We start from the raw sequence: 12818 nt of genomic DNA, 5'->3' as shown, positions 1-12818 counted from the left end.
GGAAAGATTGATAAATTTGTATAACCTTTTCCATATGAAATCTTCAGATCATTTTAATCTTTTATCAACAAAATAACGTCGAATTAGTTTTAACTGTACTAACTTAGTCATACTATACTGTCAACAATTTCAGGAAATTCGAGAGTCGTATGAAGCTCATGATAATTTTTTCAAATGACACGTCATTGTTTATTGAAAAACAAGTAAATATAAGTCGATGGAATAACCATTTTATTGTGTACAAGGGAAAAACGTATCGGCAGAGTTAATTTAATTTGACATAATGAGAGATAAAACGAGCGTCACAGCATTAACGTCCGCATGCCGCGTCGAAAACGTATTTTCTTTATTGGAGCAATATTACGTAAAAGCGTCTGCGTTCCGGCGTGTAATTACTGTCCATCAGGACGCCCTTTTGTCTCTGGCTTTCCGTTTAAGTACATGTATAGGGAGCGTAATTCCTCAAAGGCTTTCGAACACCCGCTACCAGATTTCTTGTCCTCTATAACTGCTGCCGTTGACTTGGCAATAAGCCACCGTTGCGCCTGAGATTAATTTCGCACGAAATTTAACTGCAGATCGATGCAGTTTCTCTCGCCCCTAAACGCTTTATTCTACGCCACTTCCGCTTACGATTCTCTCTGTTTCCATTACTTATCATCGTTTTCCTTCGCGTTCTCATTCATCGTTACCCCTCTTCTTTTTTAGATTAATTTTATAGTCCTGGCGATTACACGACGCGATTTATTAAAGAAAGAAAACATTTGTTTCTTTTCCTGTGAAAGTTTTCTAGGCCTTTTAAAAGTTTCCGAACTTATAGAAAGCAAAGAAAGATTTTTTCTTTAGTATTTTGTCTTTATTTATGTTGTTAATTAAATATTGATTCCTAACAGTGCATTAAAAACTATAACTGCGAAAGAATGCTTATAACATTGGAACGTTCAAAAGTTAGAAATAAATATTTTGTAAAGTTCGGATCTGAAATTTCAAAACTATACTGGGCTAGTAAATATCAGCTTGATTAAGTTAAATTGCAAATGAATACTGATTAGGTCTTAAAAAGCTACGAGTATATGAATGATGACACCTTTTTTTAATGATTATATGACATAATGATTTGAAATAATACGATGCAGAACATTTTCCCGTTTCTCCCAGTTATAATTATGATAAATTCTGTAGGAATGTAAACAGGATTAATGAGAGGTTAATGCATAAGGATTAACAAGGGAATATTTTTATTAAACTAAGATAAGAGAAAATCTTCATTTCTCCTTTGGTAATCAGTTATTTTTATATAGACATATCTATCGCCACAGAAACCTAATAATGGTTTTTCGAAAAGAATGAGAAACCGTATAAGTAGATCGTTTCACCAAAAAGTATGGAGCTCCACTTGGGAAAAAAGCGTAATTGCACTTTGCAACTGCATGATTGCACATCCGACACCGACGAGAAGTTTGGAAGCATTATCTTTTAGCCTGCAGAGTGCGGTACGCCCTTTTTGGTGAAACGTCGAGTCTTCTCACGATTTGTTTTCCCAAATATCCTGCTACATCCTTCGGTATACAAATCTGTACTCACTGCTTAGCAACGGGGCTTTCTTGGCTTACTTTCTTCGCCACAGCAATCACTTTTTCAATGTCCTCGCTTGCAATATCTTCAGTACGCTATTTCTTGAGCGTGTGGTCAGAAACTTGAAAATCCTTTCTTGCATCCTTTTTAAAGAGTTAATGAATTCTTATAGGAAATGAATTAATTTAATTTAAAAACAGTCTCTTTCATATAAAATCAAATTTGTATTCTTTTTTTGTTTTTTGTATTTGTATTACATTATTTGTATACATTTGTATTTGTATTCTCAATGCACAAAATAATTATAGGTTGTTCTGTATTCTGAAATATAACGGAAAGATACAAATGTTGTGGTTTTTTCATCGAACTTCGAAATCATTGAATATTTCTCGAATCATAGATGAATTTAGGGTTATTAATTACAGAAGTACCATTAAACTACGAAAATATTTTTTTAGAGTAAATAACGGTTTGTACGGTAATAATGGAAAGAAGTATGGAGAACTGAAACTTTTTAACGATGTTGTTATTCACTCCTCTTTTCAAACTGAAAGTTTTACCTCAGACTGAATAAAAGAATCTCGAGTGGATATAAAATACCGAAGATTAGCAATAACGAGCATGTTTAATAAAAGAGTAACGTCGGTTTAAAAAAATGTTACTTCGTGTTATACCTATCCTATCATAGTAGGTTGATACGTATGTACAATGATTTCCGTATTTCATTTACTCAACAATCGTCATCAATTTTCCGAACTCCACGATGGAAATACTTTTTGAATGATCTTTCTACATTAAATCGCATTTCGTGTTCTTAATTACTCCCTTTCTCCGTACTAAAATAAAGTTTCAAAATGCATGATACATTCCAGCATGTGCTAATATCATAGAACATGCTTATAGAAATCAGCCGTTCAAAAATTAATCACTTGTCCTGTATAGAATTTGCTAATATTTAACCATCTCACAGAAATAATCTTGTCCTACTTTCACGGAACACTGTCTGTCTGCGTAAGCATTAGTATTCGATAGAAAATTTCAACGTTTTGATTTGCAATTCCAGCCTATTTCGACCGCCCAATCACATGATTTCACACGGATCAAATCGTACTGCGCATACATCATCGCGAGACGATTATTCGAAGTGGATAACGATTAGCTGAAATTTTCTGTTACCTGACGGCCGAATATTTCAGATTCGTCGGCACGAAAGCACCGTGCCGAGACTTCTAATTATAGGTACACGAAGCGAACATAATTGCGGCCTCATCTAGCTCCGAGATGCTAACCCGCATAGTTTAGATTCACAAGCCTAACGAGGTATAATCCTCTCCGATCGAAAGAGAGAGAGAGAGAGAGAGAGAGAGAGAAAGAGAGTGAGAGAAAGAGAGAGAGAGAGTGAGAGAGAGAGAGTGTGTGTGAGAGAGAGAAAGAGAGAGAGAGTGAGAGAGAGAGTGTGTGTGAGAGAGAGAGAGAGAAGAGAGAGTTGAGCCAAGTATGAATCGAATGTCTACCATCCAAGAACCTAATTCAGATTTGTAGGCTATAGTTAACCTGACATAAGCTCTGTCCAGCTATTGGCGGGGCTAAACCGATTCTCTCGGTAGAGTTTCTCTTGTTTGGTCCTATACTACGCAAAATCGATAATCGTAATGGAGCTTCGTATTTCTGACTGACGACGTTGACGTTAAGGGATATTTCGTTTCTTGTCATCGGTTTTTCTTTTTTCTCTTTCTTTAAGGATACCAATGTATTTTTAACGTAATTAGTGACTAACGTGTCTATACTAATGAGAGACCGGAGCCTATGAAAATTCGGTTGATTAGATTTTAATTTCAGAGTAGGTTTCATTGAATTTACGTAATTAGTAGGAATTAAACGTTGGTTATTTCTATGAAATATTTGACAAATAGGAACGGCGTTTAAATGTTTGTATCAGTGTTAACGAGAAGTTAAGTCTTTAAAGACTCAATAGATCATCAAATCGGCGATTAATTCGTTAGTAGCCAATCGGTATATTCGCAGAAGTCTGGCGTAATAAATCGTGTGCACGATTTTTTCAATTGGAGAAAGTAATTTTCATAATGTATATCTTTTAATGGAAATGACAAAAACAATAGCACTGTATTTTTAAGTTACTTTGTTTGATTACGACGAATAAAATATATGTCGCTGGTAATATTCCCTACATACGTATACTCACATTAATTGGAAAATTAAAAAGATGAGCGATAAAACGTTGATAAGTTCTGGAAAGGAAACAAAATAACGCGCCGAAAAGATTATACTGTATAGTTACGTAACAAATTTCGTTGAAAAAATATTATCTAATATATATATGCCAATGAAACAACGTAAACGCTAAGCATCTCTGAAATTCTATTTGCAATTCCAAAGGAGAACAAAATGGTTCCGTCAGAATCTGCATCACGTTCCAGGAACACTAAGCGTATCAAGCGCTTAGAAAGCCTCAGGAATTATCCGACTATACCAGATATAGGAATATGAAGAGAAGAAGCTAGAGGAATGAACAAGAGTTTTATATAAGAATCTCGTCTTTGTTTGGTATTCGCTTTAATACAAATAAGTCACGTCATTGTTTTACATACAATATAAAATGTACATATACAACACAAAACCGTGTTTTTGCAATAAATGAGACTTAGCAAGATCCTACCACAGACGTATGTTTAATTTTCAAAATTATATTGATTATTATTTCAGATTAATATTCAAAATTAATATTGAATGATGTAGATATACATTATTGTCACAAAATGTGAACAAGGTACGATATAAAAAAATACTTCATAAAAGGATCTGCAATGATTTTAATTCTATAGGATCAGTACAGATGTGTATACCAGAAGTTCATTTTGATTTCGTTTCATATCACTGAATCGGTCGATGAAATCTTGCTATCAGTTCGCTACACGTATTGCGTATTTGTTTGATATCCCTTGTTTCCAAAGTAACCCATGCATAAAGGACACATAAAAGTGGTATGAAATCTGGTGATATTGGAAGCTAATCTTTTCGACTGTTTGTCATTTCAATAAATCTTCAAACGATCTGCATTTGTAATGTATAACATCTTTAAAATTTTATACCCATAGAGCCTGACAAAGTTTGACCGCGAACAACTGAAACACTTTGCGTATTTAACCTTTTTCAAAGAACAATTAATTTGATTATTTATAATGTGATTTCACAAGAAAGTAATAAATAGACTGCGGATTTTCATGCACATTCGTATTTCTGAGAATATGATTAAAAATAATAATAATCTTGCTAAAAAATTTGCTTTACCTTTCAAGTATTATATGTAGAAAGCACTATACGTTGTATGATTTTTTTCTGACATTTTGCATCTTTAAATTTCCTACAAATGCATAAAAAATCCGCAGCCTGATAATAAATATTGTTTTTAGTCATTAATTTTTCGTTCATGACTACAGCTTATGTCTTACAATCTATACGATTTTTTTATTTGGTTGAATTTTACAATCAATTCTCATTGAGGATTATAAGTAAATTTTTCTGGCTTGGTACTATGTTGTGTTTAATAAGTGCTTATCGTGTATTTGATTTTAGTTGAATCTAATTTAGTGCTTAAATCTAAAGGGTAATGTCTTTTTAGCCTGCGGATCTGATCCGACGTGTCAAGAAATTGAGTAACTAGTGGGTTTTGGTGGTTGTTAACTCTTATGTTATCTCTATTATCTATACGATATGACTAGATACTTATAGACGTGGAGTTTATAAACGTTCTATACGATTCGTTATATACTCGTTGTAATCAGTTTATAGAATGATAATATTTTAAAATGACATTGCACATCGTTCCTTTCGACTTTCGTACAGCGCAGTATGATAAAAACGGCGCGACCAATCAAATCAGGGGAAGAGTCGAACATAAATCGGACGCGTCGAATAACTTCTAAATAATACAAATGGCGCGTGAAATAACGAGACAGTGGCGCAGGAACGGGTATAAATCGGTGGTAGCGAGCGTACAACATAAAACAGAGACGACGAGTCAGCCTGTCGATGTAAATTTCCACGAAACATCGTCCTTCAAAATGTCGCGGCTACGGTAAACCGTCGAATAATTGTCATCGTCCGTATACCCGTGAATTTTACGGAATCATTCTCCGTTTGTTGAAGTTCGATTACTCGCAGAAAAGAGCAAGGGACGAGAAATGTTACTTGAGATTCGGGTTATACAGTTGGAAAAAAGAAGGAAGGAAAAATGGTGGAAAATGCGAGGAAAAAAGAGAAGGAAACACGATGAAATAAAACCTGTTTTTACGTCGAGCCATGCTATCAGCTTCGGGTTTGCGAGGCCAGCGTTTCGCTTCCCTCTAGAAACGAATCTGTGCTCGTTTCTTCCTCGTTCTTCTATTCTCGCTTATAATCAGCCTACTTTTTTCTTATCTTTCTTTTTTCTTCATACGTACATATACTAGCGATAGGAAAAGTCGAAAATCGTTTAAATCTATCTGTAACTCGAATCTTGTTCCTTTGCGAGGAAAATGATTGGTTGCAATTTCCTAATTTTAGCTGAAAATTGTAAATTAGTTAGTTCTATGAGTAGAATACTAATAGAAGGATGTACTAATTAAGTGATAAAGTAGCGTAATATTACACTCATAGGCGAATAAAATATTAGTTTGAAATAGATCTATTCAAATATAAACGAATCTGTAATATATAAACGCGAGTAGCATGAAATTATAGAGGGTTTTATAAAAACTCAATACCTTTTAGTCATCTTTTTTAAGAAATTTGAATCGCAAGCGATCTTTTGGTTTAGATGAATTTATTTATTTCTTTGTAACTTAAATTCGTAGTTGTTTTAATGTTCCCGTGTTATTTGTTTCGAAACATGCTGTAAGTTAAAATACTTTTCTTCTTATTGGCTTTTTAATATCTCTTGCTGTTATAAGCTTTTCATCCAGAGAGATTTGTACGTCCGAATTCATTTTTATTGCGTTTTGAACAGAAGTGCATCTGTGGTTCCATTAGTTATTGCTTATTTAGATGAGATGGTTTTATTCGGGAATTGCTCGGTATCAGAATATATTTTGATAAATCGTTCTTTTGATTAATATATATAAAATGAAAATGTTGTTATTTATGAAACAATAATTATACACATATACATATCTTTCTCGTTTCTTTTTAAATTAGAAATATTTTATATGTACTTATTATCTTACCACTTCTTTAATTCATTGATGTCCGACCTACTGTACTTCCACTTTCTTTTCACTACTTTGAATCATAGTCAGATTTAGATATACCTTTACTCAGCGATAAACTACAAGATACAAGAAAGTGGTGAAAAATATTCCACGCTCAAAGTAGCGATACTTCTCTATACGATACAAATCAGCTTCTAATTTTAAAACATATAAAATTATGCATTATATGTTACCATTATATATCTTCATTCCTATTACAAAAAATAGCTTCTTCTTAAACAATCAGGTTATAACATGATACCTATAAACAGAAAGGAGAAGCAACAAATTTATACAATATATATAAAAAAGTTTCACAAACTTTCATTATACATGTTCCAAACTTATAAAAGATTACCACGTTCCATAGATTCAACATCTCCGACTATCACCATCTTCGTAACTCTCTCGTGCATCTCTATCTTATTAATTTCTACAGCGACTGTATCCTCCCTTGAACTTCGCGCGTTAGGAAAAACCGAAGATTTATGACTACCGGTAACTCTTGACAAGATAAGGTCACCGATCGATTAACGGAAGCGAGAAGGGACTGAGCTGTCGGTCTGGCTAATGGTACCTGGATCGATGCCTCCTCCACTCTGTCATTTCTCTATTGACTTTATATAATTCCCTATTCTTTACATAATCCAATTCTGCCAATTTATCCGTACGCTATATCAAATCAAAATAAGTGAAAAGAAAGGAACAAATTAAATACGAACGATGTGTAAAACTGATAAAATCTGGATTAAGCAACGAGGAAGATTCGCTTCTTTGACAAATATCTACGACTGATTTTATAGTTATCTATTATAGTTTTGGTCAATGTTCTGAAGCGCATAGTATGATCTACGATTTATATCACACACCTATTACGCTTGAAAGAACCTTTTATAATTATTCTTTGAACAGAACTAAGTTCAAAATTGAATTATTATATTATGAAAAATTAATTAAATTAATAACATTAGAACATTGTTGTAAATCTAATTTTTTATTTCCCTAAATCCACTGAATGTCTGAATAATAAGAATTGATCCTTTAGATCGTTTTAATCCAATAAGTTAGCTTACTTCTGATGAATTTTGTTCCACGGATAAGCTATACGTGACTTCCATATGCATCGACTCTTCTTTGCTTCGTTGGATTCGAACATTACTTATAAGAAATTAATATAAGCTTCTCATAAAATTTAATTGCAGCATATGTCATGTTGCACGTCTGTAGATTTTTAGATCGGAAGTCGACACGATTCTAAATCCTTATCAACAAGAAGGGAAAAGAGAAAGAAAGGAAAAATGTAAAGAAAGAGTCTATCCGTGTTAACGAAAGATTAAAAATGTTCCATTCTGTCGTTTGTCTGGCGGTGTCGCGAAAATCGATTTCGGCTGGCGCTCGATTCAGGAAACGCGACCATTGTCCTGTCCCGTGCGCGATTTCGGCTTGAATTACGCGCTGCTTCAATTTCATTGAACGCCGATCGCGTTGGTAAATCGGATAATCAACGGCCGATGAAACAGCTAACGTGACGAGCGATCGACAACACGATAGCACTGGTAATAGGAGTAACTTTATCTCTCTTCACGGCATTTTGTTTCGAACTTGTCCACGGTCCACTCGGAATGACCTGTAAACCGATGACAAACTCGAAAGGTACAATGTGATCTCTTATATTACGCACTATGCCACTAGGTTTTCGCTACAAAGTTCAAATCCACGTCATTCGCAATTATGTCCGCTGTCTAGAGCTATTGCGTGGCTCGCGAATAAATTACGCAGCCTGGTAGAGGTATGGGTATTGTGGTAGGGCGGTTGTTGAAGGGATCGACAGACTATGAGCTAGTAATTATTTGATTTTTATTAATTTAATAGTTATTAAAATTTGTAATTTTTACTATGTTTATTAGACGACATATGCATTTGTGGTTCTTTGGATTTCGATCGTGCTTTTAGTAGTTATCTTTGTTCCAATGTTTCGAGAACTTTTCAATTTAAAGCTTGTTCTGATGAAGTAAATACATATTCCAATTTTACGTCTGTCCTGAAGAGGTGAATATTCCAGTTTCAGGTCTGCCACGAACAAGCGAAGTACAGTAGAGCCTCCCTTATCCGATCTAATAGGGAGACAAAACGAATAAAACAAAATAGAATTTTCAGATAATAGAACTGTCACTTTTCTGATACAAAATTTCATTTATTCGAATACCAATTAAGATTGATAGTTTCTTGAAATGTTTATTCCCATATCTTTCTAGCTGCTAAATCACATAATTATTGCAACATGAGTAACTGCGTAGAGTCACAATCCTTCTGTACTTCGAAACATCGAAGCCTTTTTCTGAATACTTTGCCAATGCTTCGACATGAGAAGACACTCCATTAATACTTTCGTTTGCTCTTTCCATTTGTATAAAATCGTTGTTATTAGTCGCCTCTATTGCAATGGAAACATCATTCGTTACATCGGTATATAAGGTTTTTCTAATGTTACCAGTACCTGAGACATCTACACGCTTTAGATAATTTTCAATATCATATTTTTTAATGTTTGTGATTATCGCTTTTTCAACATCGTGTACTTTCGCTAATTCTATCGTACTTACACCACTTTCGAGCTTTTTAATTATGTCGTATTTTCTTTCGTATAATAGAACGCTATTAGTTTCATACTAAGTTCTTATAATCAGAATCCACTCGATAAAATAAAGAAAAGAATACATTGTATATGAACACCAGTAAAAATGTGCACTTTTAAAACAGAGAAAGCATCTGTTATTGGAAATATTATATTCGGATAACAAAGTGTTCGAATAAGAGAACGTTCGGATATTAAGGTATTCGGATAATAGGCGTCCGGATAATGACATTACTGTATTGATTTTTATGAAAATTTAGAATAATAAACGATAGAAAAGGAAACATAAGCTAATTATCCCGTTGTTTTGAATGTAAAACATCGACGGGTTGACAAGGATCTTTCATATGAATTATCTTTTAACGGTATAGTGGACACGATCTTAATTATTTTAAATAAAACGCACTGTATTACAGGCAATAATTAATAAAACTCAGCGACCGGATAAATATGTTGAATTGATTTTGCTATATTTATTACATTTTCATTATAACCAGTTCTGTAAAATTCCCAGAATATTTGCTTCTAAAGAAATAATCGAATACCTGGAAAAATATATAATGACATTGTTGCGGCAATAATCAAGCAATTGCGATGAATTACACTGAAAATAATGCTTGTGTTTAATGCAGATACAAAAATTATTAGGAATTCAAATGAATCGCTTAAATCTCACTTCTTGTCATATCTCTACGATTTTAATATCATGATATACATATAGAATAAAATAGTTACGTATTTAACTTGTCCCATCGTTTTATTCCTGTACTTCAAATTTTCTCTCGCCAATAATAAATTGATAAATTATCATTAGTGTCATTCGATATTAATCTTTAATGTTTTTAAATGTCACTTTTTTCGAGTAACTTTAACGAACCATTGGTAACGATAGTTAGAAGATCAGTGTCTTCGTAATCGCATTGTATTCAGGAATCAAACGCCAGTCATTGCCTTCCTGTCTACAAACTGACGTTAAACACGTTCACGTTATATACGACTGCATCCGTTGACAGTAAACACAGAAAGGATCGATATCTGTTGCACGATGCACGGGTACCTTTGAAAGGAACACGAGACTTCATCGATATCGCAATGACAGTGACGCTTCATCGTTGTTAAAGCTGCGTCTCGCTGAAGAGCGAGAATCTCTTTGAGATACGAGACAAAGTGAAAGGAAAATAGAGAGGAAATTACTAGAACGATGCGGCGCTTCTTGAAGATCGCAGATTTATATTTTTCACCTATACATATTTTTCCACGAATATTTAATACAGAATCTCTGCTTCTTTCCTCCTTACAGATAGTTTAGTTTAATTTTTATTGCAAAATTATTAGGTCGTCCGAAAGGTTTCTTTCATTTTATAAGGAAATAATGGATGCACATTTTCCGTTTTATATTATTTTATTGAATCACGTACGATCCATTTTGTTCTATCAAACTAAAGATCACAATGTTCGACAAATCTGTCGGTTTCATGTTTGTATAAAGATGCGTTGTTGTCAAAGATGTATCTGTAAAAGAAAGACATTTTCCGGACAACCTAATATTAATACAGCCTTGAACATTCTAGGACCGTACATTTATCAACTAAATGCACGAAACATGTGTAATGATTAGCATGAACTATGGTATAAACTATAAACTTTTCCATAGTGTAATAAAATGTGAAAAGGACAAAAATCCTTATTTTAAAAGAGATTTGGTAATTTATATATTTCTGATAATTCTAGGATAGCCAATTTTAGATTTACCCTTTCACAAGCAACGTTTAGTTTTAGAACACATGAAAAAATTATTAGCTACGAAACTGCTAATTTTATGTCTCGTGCCAGAAGTTAATTCGTAAAGAACGCCACATGTACTATCATTTAGAATGTTATCATTTTATGTTAACTGTGTAGCTACGGTGAAAGATGTAATATAACTAATAACTTTTTAGAATAGAAAGCATTGTTGTTGTAAGCAGAAACTATCTTCTTCGTATGTAGGCGCGGGACTATGTAGTTTAATGAGCTTAATTAATGTTGGTACGTACAATAGAATAAGAAGCTCATCTTAGATTAAATAATCTGCTCGAGCTGTAACTTTGTATAAAGAAGTATCGTATAAGATATGCAAGAGCAAGTAGCGCAAAGGTAAAATTTATCCAAAATCAATAGTACATCTTATGTATGGTATCAAGCCATCGAGATAAGCTTCATAAAAGAACATGTTTGCTTAGAAGGTTTACGTATCTTCTCTCTTAGGAAGCAAACTACGTTAACTGAACCGAAGCACTCCATGGTTAGACAATCTGCTTCGCCATTATTCAAAACAAGACGTTCCGCGCAACTTGAATAGAAACAATACGGAAATATTCACTGTTACTTATTGTTCACAAACAACGCGATTATTGTATATGTTCTCTCTACAACTTATCGGAAAAAAATAAATGAACGAATAAAAGAGAAACATTTGTAATATGTAGAAAAAAGAATATATGATTTCTGACCCCGAGCATGACTGATGCAGGAATAGATCGCTATATGGACTCATGCATGAAATAATAAATCGTGAACGTGTCACACTATTACAATGCATTGTCAATAATAAAAAAGTTGATAGAAAAATGTATGCATAGACAAATTTTTTGTCAGACCAGTATAATCAACCTTCCACTGGAATCAAAACCATAAGACCCAAATTGTGGTTGAATAATCCAGTATTCTCTCTCTATTCTTTCTACTACTCTCTTTTATGATACGTTAAACCTGGACACTGTAACATTTAATGCTGCTTTTTCACGACGACATCCAGTTCCATCGATCATGTCGGTTGTTATCTCCCGTGATAAGACTGCAATAGCACACACGTACAAGGCTTTCTTTAAAAAAAAAAAAAAACGCTCATTGCCTACAACTTCTTTTTACAAAAATTACGCCATAACATTGATAATACCGTAAACGTAACAGCTGAACCGTAATGACGCTGAAGCTAATCTAATTATTCTGGGGTGAGCTCTCGTAGATACATGCTTAACTACCTAGATTGGATAACAATACTTATCGTTATACTTACACACTAACTAGCGCTAAATTCACTCTTGCATAAGTTGTACCCTGTGTGCAGCGTTCCTTATTCGAATACAATTAACGGTTTACTGCTACAGATCTCCAATTTTTATAGTCTAGTCTCACTCTTGTTTTATTAATCAAAAAGACTATTGTAGTATCAAAAAATAAAAGAAAGAAAATCAACTTTGTGACAAAAGCGAAATCTAAATTCACGCGTATTAGGAAAGATTCTTTTATGAAAAGCCGCATGTTACTGTAACGAAATAACTACATATATTTACGTATCGTCTCTTCTTGACAGATTGCAA

At 33.6% G+C, this 12818-nt stretch overlaps 1 protein-coding gene across 2 annotated transcripts in view; it reads left to right on the top strand.

Moving 5' to 3' along the window:
- LOC117213669 overlaps nucleotides 1-12818 on the top strand; it is a 55618-nt gene that overhangs the window by 20631 nt on the left and 22169 nt on the right. The gene's annotated exons all lie outside the window — the stretch shown is intronic.

This window comes from Bombus bifarius, unplaced genomic scaffold, assembly GCF_011952205.1.
Source record: "Bombus bifarius isolate JDL3187 unplaced genomic scaffold, Bbif_JDL3187 scf7180000009125, whole genome shotgun sequence".
In the NCBI taxonomy this organism is placed as follows: Eukaryota; Metazoa; Arthropoda; class Insecta; order Hymenoptera; family Apidae; genus Bombus; species Bombus bifarius.
This window is presented reverse-complemented; position numbering and strand designations above follow the sequence as displayed.